The sequence below is a fragment of the Schistocerca gregaria genome, chromosome 1 (genome assembly GCF_023897955.1).
Source record: "Schistocerca gregaria isolate iqSchGreg1 chromosome 1, iqSchGreg1.2, whole genome shotgun sequence".
NCBI classification, from domain to species: Eukaryota; Metazoa; Arthropoda; class Insecta; order Orthoptera; family Acrididae; genus Schistocerca; species Schistocerca gregaria.
In genome coordinates this window covers 432,026,811-432,049,112 of record NC_064920.1, presented here as the reverse complement: position 1 = coordinate 432,049,112, position 22,302 = coordinate 432,026,811, and the positions used below count along the sequence as shown (strand labels likewise).

The 22,302-nt window shown below is 44.0% G+C and overlaps 1 protein-coding gene across 1 annotated transcript in view; it reads right to left on the bottom strand.

Annotated features, from left to right (window-relative positions):
• The window catches only part of LOC126351101 (vasorin-like), a 75,394-nt gene extending 55,292 nt beyond the window's left edge, over positions 1 to 20,102 (bottom strand). Inside the window, exon 1 of the mRNA XM_050002574.1 lies at positions 19,888 to 20,102. The gene's annotated coding sequence lies outside the window, so the exon portion shown is untranslated. The remainder of the gene's footprint in view (positions 1 to 19,887) is intronic.
• Between the last annotated feature and the right edge of the window lie 2,200 nt (positions 20,103 to 22,302).

Genomic DNA, 22,302 nt, shown 5'->3' with positions numbered 1-22,302 from the left:
GACGAATCCGCCTGGCGGATTTGTGTCGAGATCCGGTGAGCCGGCCAATCTGTGGATGGTTTTTTGGCGGTTTTCCATCTGCCTCGGCAAATGCGGGCTACACTATGTCGGCGATTCCTGAGTAAACAAGTTCTCCACGTACGTGTACACCACCATACTCTACCTCGCAATAATAGGGGTTACATTCGTGTGGTCTGAGACTTTCCCTGGGAGGTCCACCGGGGGCCGAACCGCACAACAACCCTGGGTTCGGTGTGGAGCGGCGGAGAGGTGAAGTGGACTGCGGTAGTCGTCGTGGGGTTGCGGACAACAGCGGCTGCAGCGGGGGCGGAGCCTCTCCGTCGTTTCTAGGTCCACGGTTAACATAACATAACATAACATCTCACTGCTGCTGGTTCACACCGCTGCCCGAGATCTAAGTGACAAAAGCCAGTGCCCTTCTTCCCCTGGACTCTTTCCAATTGCACACTGCCCTTGTAACAACTCTGCAGTACACAGTCTGCTTGTAAACAACATGGTGTAAGAAACGTTGAATAAAGGCAAACTGAAACGTTTCCAACCTGGCGGTGAAGGGCAGCCATCCCATTTTACAGGTGCCACTTTACGTTAATTTCTTTCGGTATGTTCGAGGGAATGGGTTCCACACACAAAATTTTTTAAGGCCCACATTTTAGCTTCTGACTCCCAATTTAAATTCAGCAATGACAGCTACAATTCCGATTGCTGTAAGGTGGAAGATTTTTGTCTCTGCGAGCCGCGCGGGATTAGCCGAGCGGTCTCAGGCGCTGCAGTCATGGACTGTGCGGCTGGTCCCGGCTGAGGTTCGAGTTCTCCAGCGGGCATGGGTGTGTCTGTTTGTCCTTAGGATAATTTAGCTTAAGTACTGTGTAAGCTTAGGGACTGATGACCTTAGCAGTTAAGTCCTTTATGATTTCACACACACACATTTGTCTCTGCATGTCGCAAAAGCTATAAACATTTTCAGGCATAAATTTTAACTGAAACAGTTAAACACACGTCAAACAGTGGAATCAAAAAATTTCCTTTCGGATGAAACAGAGCATTTTTGTGTGCCAGATCTGTTCTTCCAAAAACCGAGTACCTGGTATGTAGGCTCCTTCAGAAGCCATAAGAATAATCAACTGCTTTAACGTCAGCAAAAACGAGGTATTGCGCCTTCTTTAGGTTGCAGTTTAGGAACAAATTACAATCAAAATTTGCACAACAAAATTAAATAGTGCCAAGAAGGAAGGTATGCAGGTGTGCAACAAGGATGTGACCTTTCACGACTCTTATTTATTAGTCATATCAGTAAAATCATCCAAGAGTGAGATAAATGCCACACGACTTCATTCCACTGAACCGGTACACAAAGCTAGATGATTTACTTTATGTAGAAGATTTAGCTGTTATACCATCTGCAAGCGATGAGTGTTCTGGACACAATTTACAGGTGGTATCCGAGTAACATATCTTGGATATCAACCCTGAAAACACAAAAACTATGGCCTTCTGCGGAAAATATTCGCTACAAAGTAAGATCATCTTCATCTTTTCTTCAGGTATTAGGCAGGAATTGCCTGTTACGGTACCCATCTCTGTCGGGGTCTTCTTCTGTCTCTTCTCTCATGGCAAATTTAATTTCTTGCCTTTAAGGGAAGTCTCTCACTCTCCATTCTTTCACCGAAAGAAAATCCTGGTCCTCCTTGAATGGGTTGAGCAGATGGCTGGTAACCAACTGTCAGGAAACACAGACTACTCCCAGTACCCAAATGAGCCTCGGCAACAGGACGGTCTCAAAGGTAAATGACAAAGTAAGATATGCCAAAAAAATGAAATTCTGGGAGGAGTGAAATCATTCATAGATTTAAGCTATGAACTGCCCTTTCTGTAGAAAACAAACCGAGCTGAAAAAGTAACGAGGTATACAAAAACAATGGGAGTCATTATTAATGTAATGAAATTTTTCCTACCACAGAAGCACACCGGAATACTCTTTTGTACGATCGTTGTAATATCTAGGCTGGACAAGCCTGGACAAAAACTAACAGCCCGTTAAATGAAAGTCTTGAGACGAATAGATAGCTAGACCCAATGGAATCACAAGAGAAATGAAGATATATTGAAGGAACTTAGAAAGGAACCCATCATGTATCAATCTCTGTTGGTACATCTCTGGCAGACATCGACTGGTTAAGGAATTGTCAGCGTCAATGAAATTCACCAACAGCCGGGTAACTTAAGATGCTATTTTATTTTATTTTGAAGGCTACCAGTTTCAGCATTTCACTATGCTATCTTCAGGCCCCCGTATGCATCTCTCCAAATAAACGAAAATGTCATATAGAGCTATAAATCACTAGATCTCGTGATTTCAATCGCTACACTAGTGCTTCATTTGAAGACCTGATAGCTTGAGTTGCTCTCAAGTTTTCGATTGAAGCACTAGTATAACGACTAAATTCACGATGTCAAGATTTTTATGGCTCTATATGACATTTTCGTTTATTTGGAGAGTTGCATATGCGGCCTGAAGATGGCATAGTGAAATACTGAAACTGGTAGCCTTCAAAATAAAATAACATTTTAAGTTACACGGCTGTTGGTAAATTTCATGACATTAGTAATTCATCATACATCATGTTGGAAACTACCAGACCAACTGAACAAAACATGTACAGCGAATGAGCTCAAGGAGGATCCTACACTTCTTGTTACACCAAGACTCCTGTGGTGTAAGATCTCTAGGTGGTCCAATGAAAACATGGCAGTGAAAAGAAGAGACAGTAACGAGGCCTAATACTTGGAAGGAGTATGATAATGATGATGGTAATGATATATCGTATATTTCTGCTTTTGATTAGCCTTATCCTCCTTGAGAATAGGGACACTGAACGTTAAACACCCTATATATGGTCCATAATTAAAACTGTACGTTCGACAGCTTTGCCGATATTCTGGCCGTCACAAATATTTAGTTGTGAAGTAGCACTTCACGCTTGTATGCAATGTTCCATTCACCCTATGCTGTCAACTACACACAATTTGTAATATACACAGCAGGGAAAACGTGCAACACCCAACAGTACTGCGTTCAGAAGCACCGGGGTGTAATATGTGCAAACTGAGGAGTTGTAGTGCTAGTGATTAATTTGTCGGCGATCATGTGGCTCTCAGGGTAGCCGTCTGTGCGTCCTCTATTTTGTCTCTGCAGGCACTAGCTGCGCTGACCGGAACAGTGTTTGCAACATTCATTCTAGGGTAGTGCTATGCGCCACCGGCCCGAGTACGTACTCCTGTTGAACAGTAACAGCCATTTGAATGGGGATCGCACTGTGGGCCTGCCGGAAGATAGATGGATGCATCGATGGATTGCTGCACGTGTTGGGCACAGTATATCGATTGTGTGCCGCTGCTTTCAGTACTGGCCTATGGAACATTCCTGCACCAGGTAAACCATGTTCTGGACGTCCGCGTAGTTCAGACACACGTCAAGATCATCACTTGTGCCTCCGGCCACGACACCGCCAAGCATGGTATCTGGTATCGTGAAAGAATTGTTTGTAGAGTGGAATGACGCCCTGTTGTCTTCAGTGAAGAGTGTCTGTCTGTAAGTAAGTGATTGGATACACACGTCTATGGTGTAAGCACGGTGAGTTGCCTATACCATATTCCAGAGCACATTTGTCCACGTCACCCAAATCCCATCCCTGGCTTTATGGTGTGTGTGTGTGTGCGTGGCAGGTGGTAGGGGGAAGGACATCAATTACAGACTGCGGTCTCATTCAGTGATTTAATATTCGGTGTTCGGGTAGGGTAAAGTATCCAGTGGCTGCTACATTGCAAAGGTTGTTACTACACTGCTGCTGCAGTTTCTTCAACAGGAAGGAGATGTGCATTTTCAGCATGACACTACACGTCCACATACAGCTGCTACGACACAACTTGCTCTTCGTGGTGCATAGCAACTGCCCTTGCCAGCAAGAGCAGTAAACAGCCCGCCGTGTGGGATGTGGGTACGCCAAATAACTACTGCCATCCATATGCTTCTGAATCGTTGTCTCCCTCTACGATCCCCCCCACACACACACATATATTTCCCTCCATCACTAAACTGTGATCCCTCGATGTTCGAGAATAGGTTCTCTCAACAGCTTGTGCCACGAATTTCTTGTCTCCTCAATCCTGTTCAGTTTCTCTCAATTAGTTGCGTAATCTACCCATCTAATCTTAAACTTCTTAAAGTCTCTTTTTGTTAATCTGTTTATCATCCATGTTTCACTTCCAAATATGGCTCCACTCCATACAAATACCTTCAGAAGAGACTTGCTAGGACCTAAATTTATATTCGATGTTAACAAATTTCTTTTCTTCAGAAATGACTTTCTGGCCATTCCCAGTCTACATTTTACATTCTCTCTGCTTTGGCAATCATCAGTTATTTTGCTGCCCAAATAGCTAAACTCCTCTCCTACTCTAAGGGCCTCGTTTAGTATTCTACCTTCCTTAGCATCACCTGATTTGATTCTACTACATTCCATTACCCTTGTTTCGCTTTTGTAGATGTTCACCTTGTATCCTGTTTTCAAAACACTGTCCATTCTGTTCAACTGCTCTTCCAAATTCTTCGTTGTCTCTGACAGAATTACAATGTCATCGGCCATCCTCAAACTTCCTATTTCTTCTCCCTGAACTTTAATTACAATTCAGTTTATTCGGAGATGAAGATGCTCACTCACGATAGTGCACCATGGAGAGCAGCATCAAACTAGTCTTCGGACTGAAGACCACCTCCCTTAAAGAAGCGTTTCCGAGTCGCAACACTTCGGTGAGTCCATCTGGTACCCTTACTATCGTTTTTGTTTACATCCGAGAATACACGCCTGCGTTACCGAAAGAGGCAGTGGTCGGGCGGGGGGGGGGGGGGGGGGCGGACAGGGAGGGCAGTGGTTAGGGGGGTGGGTACACGGTGCATTGCCGGCCATTGTGGCCGAGCGGTTCTAGGCGCTACACTCTGGAACCGGTCGCAGGTTCGAATCCTGCCTCGGGCATGGATGTGTGTGAAGTCCTTAGGTTTAAGTAGTTCTAAGTTCTAGGGGACTGATGACCTTACAAGTTAAGTCCCATAGCGCTCAGAGCCATTTGAACTATACACGGTGAATTGGTGGGACTTTCTGGGCGCCTTTTACTCTACCATTTGTGTTTCATTGTTCTGAATTTGCTGTCGTATATTCCTCCAATAACTACTCGTCACCTCACTTGTCAAGAAAACATCCTTGTCCATGAGGATGTTGCGTTATTTTGCCTGAAGTGTACTTCTATCGCCTAACTTTAACGACTTTTTTCGTGGAACCGTATCACGTGTGGCGGAACAAGTATTGCGACTGGTGGTCCCTGTGGAGTGGTGCTCTTCCATGATGAGAAAAGTGGATCCATCAAGGAAGAGAGCGTATTCGGACGCGAGGCTCAGGGGAAGTAGGAAGCAGTCGCGCCGGGACTGTCCCGGCGAAAGTGGGTCACGGCAGTACGTTACGTTACGTTGTGTTACGAAACTACGTTACCTAAAGGCGACCACCGCCTTCTGGGCTGACTACATCTCAGAAAGAATCTGGCTTACATGTCCCCAGGGTCTTCTGTAGTTATAAAAATGCCACATGTGCACGATAGTCTATTCAGTTAAGAATATTCCCAATAGCTTGGCAATGTATCGTGAGCATTTTATTATTCCCTCACTCTCATTTATTTTGCACAGGAGTAGTGCTGTGGCATAACTAATTTACCTTCCATGGCCTCTCTCATTCATTGACTCAAATAATGGCTATTTATTCCTCGCCACAGGCGGCCATTTATAAACACGCAACTTGACGGTGTAGCGAACAACCCCTTATAAAAGACTAAAATGCTGCCTGTAAAGGGTATCGACTGCTCCAGAGACAATCTTTCCGCTTTTCATAAGCGATGCCACGCTCAGATTAGAAGGCGACTTACCCATTTTGCCTAACATTAAGGAGTATATGTGAAGAGTTTTTCAGTGGACCGGATTGCTTCCTTGGCATAGAACCAAGGTTAAATGCGCACATATCGAATATGAATGCGAGAAAGGACATTAGAAGGTAAAATTACGACATATGATTGGTCAGTTCTGGAGGAGAAGTAGAATGATTCAAAGCCTTCTGCTTCCTAGGAAAGAAGATCACACCGAAATGTTTAAGCACAATGCGCATCACAAGTGTACTAAGTAGGGTAATCAATGGTTTCCCCACGAGGTGGGTGACTGGGTGAATAGATGTGCAACTATTGAGCGCCCATATGAACCCAGGAGCTACCAACAGTGTCCCCTAAACGTTTAGTGAGCGTTGGTCCACCAAAGAAGACGCCTGGTGCATGCACTCATGCTGACTGCTGTTCATCAGCTACGAAGGCAGGCGTTTCCCCGCCAATACAGGAACTGGACGTCCAGTGAGTGACAACAGGTGACCTTTCCAGAAGAATCACGTGTTGTGCTCCATCGGAGAGATGGGTCCAGCGTTATGGTCTAGGGAATGTTGTGGCATCCCTGGGGTGGTTTCGCCATTCTGGAATTCATGATCAATCAACACAAGTATGCATCTCGGCACGATGGCAGCTGGACAATGCAACACGTCACACAGCTCACAGCGTGAGTTTACCGTACTGCCCTGCTCACCTAACCCCACAGATTTAAACCCAGTCGAGGACCTCTGTGATCACCTCAATGAGGATACTTGCGCCGTGGATCCTCAGCTGTTGATCCTAGTGAATTATGTCACGGAATTGCAGTCGGCTTGACTCTTACTTCCCTCTCGGTAGATACCAGGACCTCATTGACTATATCGCTGCGCGTCCGGGCTGCAAAACGTGGTTATTCAGGCTAATGACAGGTGTCACATTGATATGGTTGGAGCGTGAATATTCGCAAGATTGTGGTCAGTTATTGGACATCGACAAAAGTTTCCGGATTAGTACGCCATTTGGATCCCTAAGAGGTGACTGCGAAGAGGGAGGTAACATTGAGAGGTCTTTTTTTAAACTTTTTTCCTTTTTTTATAGTCACCAGCTACATTTTGATTGGTCTGATGGACCTGCCACAAGCTCCTGCCCTAGAAGATTTGAAAACGAAAATGCAAACACTGACATAGATATCTTGGAAGACAGTGAAGTGAAATGGAAACAAGGATATCTGGTCACACGAATAAACGGTAATATTAACAGCAGCGGAAAATGATAAAACTGAAGTAGGATTGCTTCTAAATGTGAAGGTAGGCCAGAAAGTGCAATGCAGCATACTCGTGTGCGACAACCTGACAGAGTGTGAAACAAGTCCCATTGTGGGTCTCCATTTGACTGACTGGTCGAATCGTTCAATATCAAGGTTCGTCGGCATTCATATGTCACAACGACCTGGTGTAGGACTACATGGGGAAGTTAGCGCTGAAAATGACTAAACATCACAAGGAAAGATCGCCGTATTGCGCACCAAGCACATCGTAACCTCTTCACATTTGCTCCTACCATCCGATGACAGGTAACGGACACCTGTCATTAGTTGCAGACTAGGAGCAGGCGAACAAGGCAATTATAGTCCCATGCATACAAGCCATGAAGAGATACGTGACCGCAAATAATGGGCTGTTGATGAATGGCGTCTCATTATGCACACCGAAGAGTTGAAGATCTGTACTACCTCTGATTCAACTTGTGGTTTAGGGGCGGCGTCTTTTATCAGTAATCAAAGCTATGGCGGCCAAAGATTTCCGGCATAAGATGTCACCCTTATTCAGCCAATGAGCTCATCAAAGAGAGAGGAGGCGAAGAGACATGTTCGGGCACTCTCTAGCCCTTCAGGTGCGAAACTGCCCCTAAAGGCGGGAGAATTAGCAATGATGTACGGCATGAGATGCAGAAGGCAATGGAAACCACTACATTGAAGGAACTTAATATGTATCCACAAGACATGTGGCCTATCAGTGAAAAGGTCTCGTGACGATCTCTCCATTGGCAAAAGATTCCGGACCAGTAACCCATTCGGATCTCTGGAACGAGACTACCAATGAGGAGGGGACCAACAGAAAAAACTGAATAACCAAAGAAAGGGTAACGTTGTACTACTCGGGGGTGTGGAATTTGAGAATTTTGAATGCGGTAGGAAAGCTAGAAAATCTGGAAAGGGAAATGCAAATGCTCAGTCTAGATACAGTGAGAGTCAGTGAAATGAAATGGGAAGAAAAGGATTTCTGGTCAGATGAGTATAGAGTAATATCAACAGCAGTCAAAATGATACATTGGGAGCAGGACCCGTTATGAATAGGAACGCTGGACAGAGAGTGATTTACTGTGATAAGTTCAGTGACTGGACTCTACTCATTAGAATCGACAGCAAACCGATACCGATAATGATAGCTCCGAAATATATGCCGGCGTCGAAAGCAGCAGATGAAGAAATAGAGAAAGTACTTGAGGATATTGAACGGGTTATTCTGTACATAAAGGAAGATGAAAATCTAATAGTTACGGGGTTTAGTAGTAGGAATCAGAGAGAGGAGAAAGACTAATTATTGAATTTCACAATAAATTTCAGCTAATAACAGTTCACTCACAAGAGGAGGAGGGACGCATGGAAACACGTCTGAGGTCTGGGAAGCTTTCTTTTAGATTATATCAGGTAGTGGTACGGAAATCTGATACTGGATTGTTAGGCGTACCCAGGAGCAGATACAGACTCAGATCACAAATTAATAACGATGTAGAATAGGCTGAGGTTAAAGAGACTAATCCGATAACAGTCTATGCGCAAAGAAGTGGGACACGGAAGTAGTAAGAAACTAAGAAATACGCTTGAGGTTCTCTGAGGCTACAGATACTGCAATGAGGAATAGGTCAGCAGGCATTTCAATTGAAGAGGAGTGAATGTCTCTAAAAAGGCAATCACAGAAATTGGAAAGAAAACCATAACTACTACAAAGGTAACTGGGAAGAAACCATGGGTATCAGTACAAATAGATCAGTTAATAGGTGAAAGAAGGAAGTTCAGGGGAATTCAGAATTACAAAAATACAAGTCACTTAGAAATGAAATAAATAAGAGGTGTAATGAAGCTAAGCTGACTAATAACTGTGAAGGAATCTAAAAAGAAATGATTGTCGGAAGGACTGACTCAGCATATCTCAAAGTCAAATCAACCTTCGGTGAAACTGACGTTAAGAGATCAATGGGAATTCCACTGTTTAATGTAACGGAGAGAGTGTATCGGTGGAAGGAGCACACTGAAGGCCTCTATTAGGGGGAAGACTTGTCACTCGGGGAAGCTGCAACAAAACGGCTATTTCCGTTGGTGTGGAATGTGTGAGTAAGATGATATATCATCTGATTTCTGGAAAAGTATCTTCCACGCAATTCCGAAGATTGTAAGAGCCAACAAATGCCAGTATTGTCATACAATGAGCTTAACAGCTCATGCATAAAAGTTGATGACGAAAATAATATACAAATGCAAATGAATGAAAAAGAAAATTGATGATGTGTAACTTCCTGGCAGATTAAAACTCGGGACTTTTGCCTTTCCCGGGCAAGTGCTCTACCATCTGAGCCACCCAAGCACGACTCACGCCCCGTCCTCACATCTTTACTTCCGCCAGTACCTTGTCTCCTACCTTCCAAACTTTACAGAAGCTCTCCTGCGAGTCTTCCAGGAGAACTTCTGTAAAGTTTGGAATGTAGGAGACGAGGGACTGGCTTAAGTAAGGCTGTGAGGACGGGGCGTGAGTCGTGCTTGGGTAGCTTAGATGGTAGAGCACTTGCCCGCGGAAGGCAAAGGTCCAGAATTCGAGTCTCGGTCCGGCACACAGTTAATATGTCATTCAGCGCACACTCCACTGCACAGTGAAAATCTCATTCTGAAAACTGACGATGTGTTACATGACGAACAAATTTCGTTTTAAGAAAGATAAAGGCACGTCTGATAATGGAAGTAGCATTAAAGAAAAATCAAGAAACGTTCATAGGAACAACAGTGCCACGTGGAGCAAATTCTGAGAAAAGTGAGCGTAAACTGAATGGCAACAAGTTAACATACAATGTGTATTAGAGCGTAGCGGAACAATCAGAATTGGGGAGGGGGGTGGGGGGCAAGAACGAAGTGCTCCAATTAAAAAGAGTGTAAGATAGGGATGTAATATTTTGCCCCTGCTGTTGAAATCTCTACATCGAAGAAATAATGGCGGAAATAAAAGAGAGGTTCAAGAGTAAGGCTGAAATTGAATGTGAATGGATTTCTGTGATAAAATTCGCTGATGACATTGCTATCCTCAGCGAAGGTGAAGACGAATTACAGAATCTGCTGAACAGAATGAATAGTCTCATGAGTACAGAATATGGACTGAGGGTAAATTGAAATTAGACGAAAGTTATTAGAAGTAACAGAAGTGGAAAGAACGAGACATTTAACATGAGGATTAGTGATCACTATGTAGATGAATTTACGGAATTCTGCTAGCCAGGCAGAAAAATAACTCACGACGGATGGAGCAAGGAGGACACAAGAAGAAGGCTAGAAGTGGCAAAAAGGATATTCCTGACCATGGGGTGTCAATTACTATCAAACATACTTCTTAATTTGGGTAAGAACTTTTTAATCATGTACATTTGGACAGCATAGTGTGGTATTGAAACATTGGACAGTGGGAAAACTAGAACAGATAAGAATTGAAGCATTTTATATGTGGTGCTACGGAAGAATGTTGAAAATTAAGTGGACTGATAGGGTAAGCCATGAGGAGATGATAAGCAGACGCACGAGGGAAGGGATGTATGGAAAACACCGACACCTTAGCTGTCTGCGTGATGTTGAGGCACTCACGTGCCCCGCAAGATTCCCAAATCTGACATCGTTAGAACATATGGAATATACTCCGACGTCAACTACGTTCCAGTGCAAGTATCCAAGAAGTATGTGCGTTAATTCGCCTCAGGAAAGGATAGAAGGGCTTTATGATATCCTTGTCAAATGAATCAGTGCATGTATTCATAACAGAGGGGCTGCAACGTCCAACTGGAAAGTATTCTCATACTGAAGTTTTTTATAAATTTAACCCACCTATGTAGTTACCGAAATAATATCAAAAACCCTTTCAATTCATGGAGTTTCATTTCGTTTCTTCCTCCCCTTCTAGGTGCATCATTTTTTATCAGCCATTGCACAAAATTGCAAAATGCTACTCTACTTGAAATTTCTTTATCGACTTATGTCACTTAGTTATTGCCAACTTCTCGCATATATGTTGCTGCATCTCAGAGATCTGGGAGTGGGGCAAGGGGAGGAACGGTGTACTAAATAGTTATGTTGATTACATGAATCCGCGGTGTGTGTTCCATCGGACATGTCCAAAAGAACAGACGCCACGCATTTACACACTACTGGCCATTACAATTGCTACACCAAGAGGAAATGCAGATGATAAAAGGGTATTCATCGGACAAACATATTATACTAGAACTGACATGTATTTACATTTTCACGCAATTTGGCTGCAGAGATCCTGAGAAAACAGTACCCAGAACAACCACCTCTGGCCGTAATAACGGCTTTGATACGCCTGGGCATTGAGTCAAACAGAGCTAGGATGGCGTGTACAGGTACAGCTGCTAATATAGCTTCAATACGATACCACAGTTCAAGAGTAGTGACTGGCGTATTGTGACGAGCCAGTTGCTCGGCCACCATTGACCAGACGTTTTCAGTTGGTGAGAGATCTGGAGAATGTGCTGGCCAGGGCAGCATTCGAACATTTTCTGTATCCAGAAAGGCCCGTACAGGACCTGCAACATGCGGTCGTGCTTTATCCTGCTGAAATGTAGGGTTTCGCAGGGATCGAATGAAGGGTACAGCCGCGGGTCGTAACATACCTAAAATGTAACGTCCACTGTTCAAAGTGTCGTCAATGCGAACAAGAGGTGACAGAGACATGTAACCAATGACACCCCATACCATCAGGCCGGGTGATACACCAGTACGGCGATGACGAATACAGGCTGCCAATGTGCGTTCACCGCAATGTCGCCGAACACTGATGCGACCATCATGATGCTGTAAAACGAACCTGCATTCATCCGAAAAAGTGACGTTTTCCCATTCATGCACCCAGGTTCGTATTTGAGTGCACCATAACAGGCGCTCCTGTCGGTGATGCAGCGTCAAGGGTAACCGCAGCCATGGTCTCCCAGCTGATAGTCCATGCTGCTGAAAACGTCGTCGAACTGTTCGTGCAGATGGTTGTTGTCTTGCAAACGTCCCCATCTGTTGACTCAGGAATCGAGACGTGCCTGCACGATCCGTTACAGCTATGCGGATAAGATGACTGTTATGTCGACTGCTAGTGATACTAGGTCATAGGGATCCAGCAGGGCGTTCCATATTACCCCTCCTGAACCCACCGATTCCATATTCTGCTAATAGTCATTGGATCTCGACCAACGCGTGCAGAAATGTTGCGATACGATAAACCGCAGTCGCGATAGGCTACAATCCGACCTTTATCAAAGTCGGAAACGTGATGGTACGTATTTCTCCTCCTTAAACGAAGCATCACAACAACGTTTCACCAGGCAACGCCGGTCAATTGCTGTTTGTGTATGAGAAATCAGTTGGAAACTTTCCTCATGTCAGCACGTTGTAGGAGTCGCCACCGGCGCCAACCTTGTGTGAATGCTCTGAGAAGCTTATCAAATGCAGATCACAGGATCTTCTTCCTGTCGGTTAAATTTCGCGTCTGTAGTAATGTCATCGTCGTGTTGTAGCAATTTTAATGGCCAGTAGTGTATATTAATTGATACGACTAGCTGGTCAATGGATGCACAATCTACAGTGCGGATGCACAAATACGCCCGATCTCCTGTGGGAATCTCGAAGTAGCGAGCTGGAGTACAATGGACAGGGACTACGGTTAGGTGGCGCTCGGTGGGAGAGTGGATCGGCAGTGAGGCGTGTTGAGATAGTCCATGCAGTTCCGATAACGCTGTCCCGGATGGCACAGTGGTTACCGCATCTGTTAACTTAACAGGAGATCCATGGTTCGAATGCCGGTCCAGTATTCATTTTTGCTCGTCGCCACTGATTCCGCGTAATGTCCCGCTGCAGCTGACAGAACTGATCCTCGATAATTTACACATAAGGTGTGATTATGATAATGGCGGTTTCTGTCTGCAGTACATAGCACCCCAGCATAGAATACACTAGATCAACCAACTCACTCATTATTTTCGCTGTATCATAAACTATGTGGTCAAAAGTATCCGGCCTCCTGGCTGATAATGATTTACAAGTTCGTGGCGTCCTCCATCGGTAACGCTGGAAGTCTACTCATATACTTTGTTGTACCCCACCCTTAGCCTTGAAGACATCTTCCACTCTCGCAGGCATTCGTTCAATCGGGTGCTGGAAGGATCCTTCGGGAATGGCAGCCCATTCTTCACGGAGTGCTGCACTTAGATGAAGCCTGGCACGAAGTCTGCCTTCCAACACATTCCAAAATTGTTCTATAGATTCAGGGCAGGACTCTGTGCAGGCCAGTCCATTACAGGGATCATATTGTCGTGCATTATGAACAGGAGCTCGATCATGTTGAAAGATGCAATGGCCATCTCCGAATTGATCATCAACAGAGGGAATCAAGAAGGTGCTTAAAACATAAATTTAGGCCTCTGCAGTGATAGTGCCACGCAAATCAACAAGGGGTGCAAGCCTCAGCAGAGAAAAACACGACCACACCATAACACCACAGCCGCCGAATTTTTCTGTTTGCACTACACACGCTAGCAGATAACGTTCACCGGGCATTTGCCATACCCACACCCTGCCAGCGGAGAGCACATTTTAATCGTCCAATGTTTAAGCTCCGTACACCAAGCGAGGCGCCGTTTGCCATTCACCGGCGTGATGTGTGTCTTATGAACAGCCGCTCGACCATGAAATCCAACTTTTCTCACCTTACGTCTAACTGTCATAGTACTTGAAGAGGATCCTGATGCAGTTTGGAATTCCCGTGTGATAGTCTGGATAGATGTCTGCCTATTACGCGTTACGACCCTCTTCAACCGTCGGCGGTCTCTGTCAGTGAACAGACGAGGTCGGCCTGTACGCTTTTGTGCTGTACGTGTCCCTTCACCTATCCACATCACTTTTTTTTTTTTGTCATCAGTCTACTGACTGGTTTGATGCGGCCCGCCACGACATTCTCCTCTGTGCTAACCTCTTCATCTCAGAGTAGCACTTGCAACCTATGTCCTCAATTATTTGCTTGACGTATTCCAATCTCTGTCTTCCTCTACAATTTTTGCCCTCTACAGTTTCCTCTAGTACCATGGAAGTCATTCCCTCATGTCTTAGCAGATGTCCTATCATCCTGTCCCTTCTCCTTATCAGTGTTTTCCACATATTCCTTTCCTCTCCGATTCTGCGTAGAACCTCCTCATTCCTTACCTTATCAGTCCACCTAATTTTCAACATTCGTCTATAGCACCACATCTCAAATGCTTCGATTCTCTTCTGTTCCGGTTTTCCCAGTCCATGTTTCACTACCTTACAATGCTGTACTACAGACGTACATCCTCAGAATTTCCTCCTGAAATTAAGGCCGGTATTTGATATTAGTAGACTTTTCTTGGCCAGAAATGCCTTTTTTGCCATAGCCAGTCTGCTTTTGATGTCCTCCTTGCTCCGTCCGTCATTGGTTATTTTACTGCCTAGGTAGCAGAATTCCTTAACTTCATTGACTTCGTGACCATCAATCCTAATGTTAAGTTTCTCGCTGTTCTCATTTCTACTACTTCTCATTACCTTCGTCTTTCTCCGATTTACATCACTATCAGATCGGAAACAGTGGACCTAGGGATATTTAGGAGTGTGGAAATCTTGCGTACAGACGCATGACTCACCTAAAGTCCGTGAGTTCCGTGGAGCGCACTATTCTGCTCTTTCACGATGTCTAATGATTGCTAAGGTCGCTGATATGGAGTACCTGGCAGTGGGTAGCAGCACAATGAACCTAATATGAAAATCGTATATTTTTGTGGGTATCCGGATACTTTTGATCACATAGTGTATGTGAATAGGTCGGGAGGAAACTATAATATGTAGTACATATGAAAGTACGCTCTGCCTTGCAGTTCTCAGTGGTTTGCAGACTATCTATATAGAAACAGATGTAGATTAGATACTTAGTGGGAATTCATACTGCTTAAATTTACCGGGCGAAGATATACAAGTCACCTCATGCTGTTGTAGTATAATTTCTCAACGCAAATGTTGCGAAAGAAAGTAAACTCAGAAATTACTATGAAGAGGGAAACCAGTACTTTGCCTGATAAAAAACAACGCAATGTCCTTTTATAAGAAGACAATGTTGACGGCATCAGTGATTTATTTTCTTTTCGTGGATAAGTACATATTATACATATTTGTTTCGCATGATGTATTACCTCTTTCAGAAAGAGGAAATATAAACCCCACAATGTATTTTTTGTTGATTGGGACCAATCAGGGTAAGAACTTGAGACGGTCTCGTCGTAAGATAACCACTGATAAAAAAGCAGCCTATGCGAATAGGAACGGGCACTGCAAACAATGATCCGGAACATTTAGATTTGTGTAGAGGATTCTCGCTTGGTCTGATGAGTCTATTGCGAAAGTCAGTCTAGAGTGGTCGTCTTGTTTCTACGGCAATTGGCAGGAGAACATGACAACAAACTTCGAAGTGGCAGAAAGTCTGACACAGACACAAATAATTTTAGTTATATATTATTTTGTATTATTCCTATGAACAATTTTGTTTGTCGGTAGAAACCATAATTGCTTTACTATCCATGTTACATATTAAGTAGTTCATTAAGAAGGCGCCATGTGTTCTCCGTAAAGCCTAACTTCATTATACAGTCAGTAGTTTTCAACGACCTGTGACAGGAGCCCGAAGAACAGAGGACTCACGTACTACAACATGTATTAAAACCCTGAAATACTGGTACCTAATATAATGCATAACCGATATAAGTTATGCCACGAGTTGTAACTTTTTATGGTATCGCGTGACCGTGTACTTCTTATGTTTTTTAGCACTGATAATGGGTGGTTACTAGGCGAAATATAGGTTTACTCTAATAATGCCCTAAAGAAAAGGATGACTGGTTGTTGTTCTCCATCACTTTGAAAGTCATTATTTTGTTTTATTATTAAACGATTTCGAATAACTACTGGAAGCAGTGGCGTCCATTGCATATCAAGGGGAGCAATTTCAAGTGGAATGACCACGTAAAACTAATCGCAGATAGATTCATTGGAGGAATGATCAGAATGTGTAGTCCATAAGCGAAATAGGTATCTTACAAAGTCCACGTTCCTTCAATTTTTGAACATAACTCGTCAATATGTCATCCACACCAGATAGGATTCACAGGTGAAATAGAGGAGGTCCAAAGAAGAGCAGCTCGTTTAGCTTGGAGCTTCGTTTCGAAAGCGCGAAAGCGTCAAGATGAATCTCAGCCAATTTTAATGGCAAACACTGTAAGAGAGGCATTTTGAATCGCAGCATGGTTTCCCTGCCACAACTCCGTCAGCACTCGTTCCTACGAGTCAATCTTCCCCCTACCTTTGTCTCGCGAAGAGATCATGAACCGAAAATTAGCGAGGTTCAAACACAGACGGAGGTTTAGCAAAAGACTTTTTTCTCGCGAAACATTCGCAGATGGAACGGAAACGGGTAGATGTGGCAGCAGTCCACAGAGTTAAAGTGAAGAGACATCGCATTTTGGCTGGGAAAGTTCCGATTTTTGCAATCCAGTTCCCTTGTCCCCATCGGGCTTTGCTGGGACGTCTCAATGTTTCCGGTTTTTGAAATCAAATCACATTCTCAGTCACGTGAGGTTTCCGCAAAGGCTACTATTTCCAGCTTTATTTCAGCATAGTAACCCTAACCTAACATACGTGAAGCGCCGTATTACAAATTTCTTTCGAGGTCTTCAATAGAACTTTGGTTGAAGTTGGCATTACCGAGCTGGATTTCCTTAACGGGAACGCTAATGGTTGCACATGTAATTCTTTTCGCAAGAGTGTTGTAGTACTTATGCAGGTGCATTTAAGGCTGGACACCATGTAACAACGTTAGAGGTTGGAGAAGCACTTTATGATTTAAGAATGAATATGACTGAAAAACGAAAAACCAGGTTGATGCCACGCGTTAGAAGAGCCACTTTAAGCAAACTGGGGTCTGAGAGGGAGGGGGAGGGGGGGGGGGGGTACAAACGTTATTAATCACAGTGAAACGGAGTGAGAATTTTATGACAGCAGTACACTGAGCAATGGACGGATCTTTTCACGTCTTTTCAGACTGTAACTGGGTCTTTCGCAGTACTTACCTCCATTGACTGAAGTGCAAAAATGCTAAGAGGCTCTTACAAATGTGTTGCCGAACTGCAAAACTAATGACAATAACTTTTTCCCAAAGCGCATTAACATGCAGCACATAGGGAAATGGATCATAGGAAAAACTGCCGCTGATGAGCATTGGATACAAATGTTATATCATTTCATATTCGAACATGTATATTATGAAGATATTTTTACCATTGTGGACATTGTGCTATGCGTTCCTGGTACAAATGCAACAGTCGAGCGTACACTTCCTTTAACGAATAAGATACGGACGTCAAAACTATAATGATAGCGAAAGATAATTTGAAATACAGTTGCTCGGAGTTCTATGACTTCTTAAACTTAAAGGACAACGAATATCAGCCGAATCAAATTAATTCATCGCAGAAGTATGGTGGCATAAATGAGTCTTAAGAGCCATGTGTCGACACCTAAGCAAAAGATTTGTCGCGTTTATTAACTTACAACATTTAGGCGTGTTATAATTATACAGTAAAGAAAAGCTAAGAAAACTGCGGGGTAGTAGTCAATGTTCAGGGAGAAAAAATAAAACTTTGAGGGAGACATGACTGTGTTAAGGAGTGCGACTAAATGTAAGTTTTTCACATTTATTTCAGTTCAGCTCAGTAGTCAAGCCATAGTCGCACTAAATTTCGGCACGCGGTCTCAGGCATCTGGTGACGGTCTGCGCCGCTACTCCTGTCGGAGGTTCGAGTCCTCCCTTGGACATGTGTGTGTGTGTGTGTGTGTGTGTGTGTGTGTGTGTGTGTGTGTGTGTGTGTGTGTGTGTGTTGTCATTATCATAAGTTAGTTTAAGTTAGATTAAGTAGTGTGTACGTTTAGAGACCGATGACCTGAGCAGTTTGGTCCCATAAGACCATACCACAAATTTCCTTTCTCACTAAATTACAGAAGGTTTACATGACTAGTTTCGGTGAAGCTCAGTCACCATTACCAAATGTTGGTAGTATGGATCAAGTCGGTTATAAACTATGAGAACCCGAATATTTCATAAATATTGCATTTGGTAATGGTGGCTGCACTTTACCGAAACTAATCATGTAAACGTTCCGTAATTTAGTGCCACTATGGATTGACTGCTGTACTGAAGTTAAATAAATATGGAAAAAAAGCTTTGAGGTTTACCGATGGCAGAAAAGGACTTGGAAGAGGAGTTAAACGGGATGGACAGCCTTGAAAGAAGGATATAAGATGGACATCAACAAAAGCAAGACAAGGATAAGGATTTAGTCGGATTAGATCAGATGATGCTGAGGGAATTAGATTAGAAAATGGGACACTTAAGTAGTAAACGAATTTTGCTATTTGGGCAGAAAAATAACTGCTGATGGCCGAAGTAGAGAAGATACGAAATGTGGACTGGAAATGGGGAGAAAAGCCTTTCTGAAGGAGAGACATTTTTTAAGATTGAATATAGATTTAAGTATTATAAAGTCTTTTCTGGAGGTATTCGTTTTCATTGTAGTCATGTACGGAAGTGGAACGTGGACGATAAAGAGTTCCGACAAGAAGAGAATCGAAGTTTATGAAATTTGGTGCTACAGATGAGTGCTGAAGATTAGATGGATGGATTATGTAGTGAATGAAGAGGTACTGCATTGAATCGAGGAGAAGAGAAATTTGTGACACAATGTAACTAGAACAAGGGATCGATAATAGGACACATTCAGAGACATAAGAGGAATGACCAATTTAGTATTGGCGGGAAGAGTGGTGGGTAAAAGTCCTGGAGGGATACGAAGAGATGAATACAGTAAGCCGACTCAGAGGACTACAAGTTGTGGTGACAACTGCATGCCGGCCGGAGTTTCCGAGCGGTTCTAGGCGCTACGGTCTGGAACCACCCGACCGCTACGATCGCAGGTTCGAATCCTGCTTCGGTCATGGATGTGTGTGATGTCCTTAGGTTAGTAAGGGTTAATTAGTTCTAAGTTCTAAGAAACTGCTGATCTTAGAAGTTAAGTCCCGTAGTGCTCAGAGCCATTTGAACCATTTTTGACAGCTGCATCTTAGGACTGGAGACCGCAACAACAACATAACTATATAATAAATATGAATGTGCGTAGGTTGTAAATTATGTTTGTTACGTTAGCTTCTAGTGACTGCTATTGATCTCGTTGTAAGCTTTAATAATGTGTAATAGTTCAGGATTGTTACATTCCGAACAGTGAGCAATTATAAAACTGGTCCCAGCCTCGACTCTCAGAAATACGGCCACCTTAACGAAGTTCCCTCATTACATACGTAAGGTGGCTTGTGACGTGAAGATGTAGATTTATTCTCTACTACAAGCAGTACAGACAACATATGAAAACTGTAATTTCTCTGCAGTAGTAACAACAGCGCGTACAGAGCGGGTGGAGCTGAACTACAGCAGGAATGACTGTCTGCATATACTGGGGCAAGGTAAGCGTGGCGTCTTTCATACTCACCTACAGGCGGCGTCTGCTGAGAACAGCAGCTGGCGTCATAGCAGCGTTGCGGTGTCAGCTGCTCTGTTCGCGGGCTGCGTCGTCGGTGACTGGTATGCACTGCACTCCTGCCTGAGCAGCTGCGACGGTGCCCCGGCGCCCCTCCAACCCTCCCACCACTACTACCTCCTCTCCTCTTTATCGTCGTCCCGGCAAGCTACTCGGCTGTCGTTGAAGAGGCATGTCGCTACGCGTGTCATCGCCGGCCCGGGGACCCAGATATGGAACGCCGCAAGAGGGGGCGGGGTCGACGGCAGGAAGACTCTGGAGGGGCTTGGAGGGGGGGGGGGGGGAACCCCTCCCCTCTTCCTCCACACCGCACTACGCCCTGCGCCTACTGTACTGTGGACTACACACGTGCGTCCGTGGGAGCAACCGGCCGCCAGACACTTGTTGCTCAGTTGCCACGCCAGCGCGCACTCCGGCGGTCGCTTGTTTACGCCCACGGTCGCTTTGTTTCCGAGGAGTGTCTTTGTACTGCAGGGGTCTGAGTCAGCGTTAGTTCGGCTCTGGCTTATCTGCTGCCCGTAAGCTGCGTGCCAGTTCCGGCCGTTGGCTTTTTCCAAGAATCTTTCTCAGCTGTGTGTCCACAACAGTGGCACCGAGCGTAACATACGGAAGTCCCACTGCTCGACACCTTTATAAATTATGGGAATACGTACTATATACATACAGTTTAAATAGCTATATCTCATTCTTCCGGCACGTTACTTATATAGACTGAAGCACAGCACAAGGCAAAAGTCATCTTCGGCAGTGCGGTGGTACTGCAATTAAAGAGAGCCGGCCATAGTGGCCGTGCGGTTCTAGGCGCTACAGTCTGGAACCGAGCGACCGCTACGGTCGCAGGTTCGAATCCTGCCTCGGGCATGGATGTGTGTGATGTCCTTAGGTCACTTAGGTTTAATTAGTTCTAGGCGACTGATGACCTCAGAAGTTAAGTCGAATAGTGCTCAGAACCATTTTTGCAATTAGAGAAGTAAAAGCCTGAACAATGAACCAGGAAGAGACATTGCATCTAGTGTCGCTGAACATGAACGCAGCTGGAGCACATAATGAGTGAAGCTCACAGTGCCATGTTCTTAACTTAGCAAACTTGTTTATTAGGTTCTACTCCAGATACCAGGTAGTTACAAACATTTTCTGTCGAATCCGTGTCAGGTGTGTAATGGGTAAGGCTGGTGTTACACTATCAAATTTCTTTGTCAAACATTTGATCAAAGATGAGATCAAATATTCCGTCAAATATATTTGACAAAGATCTTTGACGTAGCGCTAGAGGGGGTAATACACTGTCATCATATTTTTCGTCAAAGTTCAAGATGGCTGACAACAATTGGTTATTAACCGCAGCAGTTGTATGTACCACAATTGCACTGTGTGCATATGTCGATGAGAAGCTGGGGAAAAAAAGGAAACAAACCTGGGTGAAGCCGTGGGTTTTACGACGACATGATAAAAGCATTCAACAATACTTGTTACGTGAGCTTATAGTGGAGGACGTCAAGTCGTACATAAATTACTTAAGAATGAATGAGCATACATCTACATCTACATCTACATGACTACTCTGCAATTCACATTTAAGTGCTTGGCAGAGGGTTCATCGAACCACAGTCATACTGTCTCTCTACTATTCCACTCCCGAACAGCGATTGGGAAAAACGAACACCTAAACCTTTCTGTTCGAGCTCTGATTTCTCTTATTTTATTTTGATGATCATTCCTACCTATGTAGGTTGGGCTCACCAAAATATTTTCGCATTCGGAAGAGAAAGTTGGTGACTGAAATTTCGTAAAAAGGTCTCGCCACGACGAAAAACGTCTATGTTGTAATGACTTCCATCCCAACTCGTGTATCATATCTGCCACACTCTCTCCCCTATAACGTGATAATACAAAACGAGCTGCTCTTTTTTGCACCCTTTCGATGTCCTCCGTCAATCCCACCTGGTAAGGATCCCACACCACGCAGCAATATTCTAACAGAGGACGAACGAGTGTAGTGTAAGCTGTCTCTTTAGTGGACTTGTTGCATCTTCTAAGTGCCCTGCCAATGAAACGCAACCTTTGGCTCGCCTTCCCGACAATATTATCTATGTGGTCCTTCCAACTGAAGTTGTTCGTAATTTTAACACCCAGGTACTTAGTTGAATTGACAGCCTTGAGAATTGTACTATTTATCGAGTAATCGAATTCCAACGGATTTCTTTGGAACTCATGTGGATCATTTCACACTTTTCGTTATTTAGCGTCAACTGCCACCTGACACACCATACAGCAATCTTTTCTAAATCGCTTTGCAACTGATACTGGTCTTCGGATGACCTTACTAGATGGTAAATTACAGCATCATTTGCGAACAATCTAAGATAA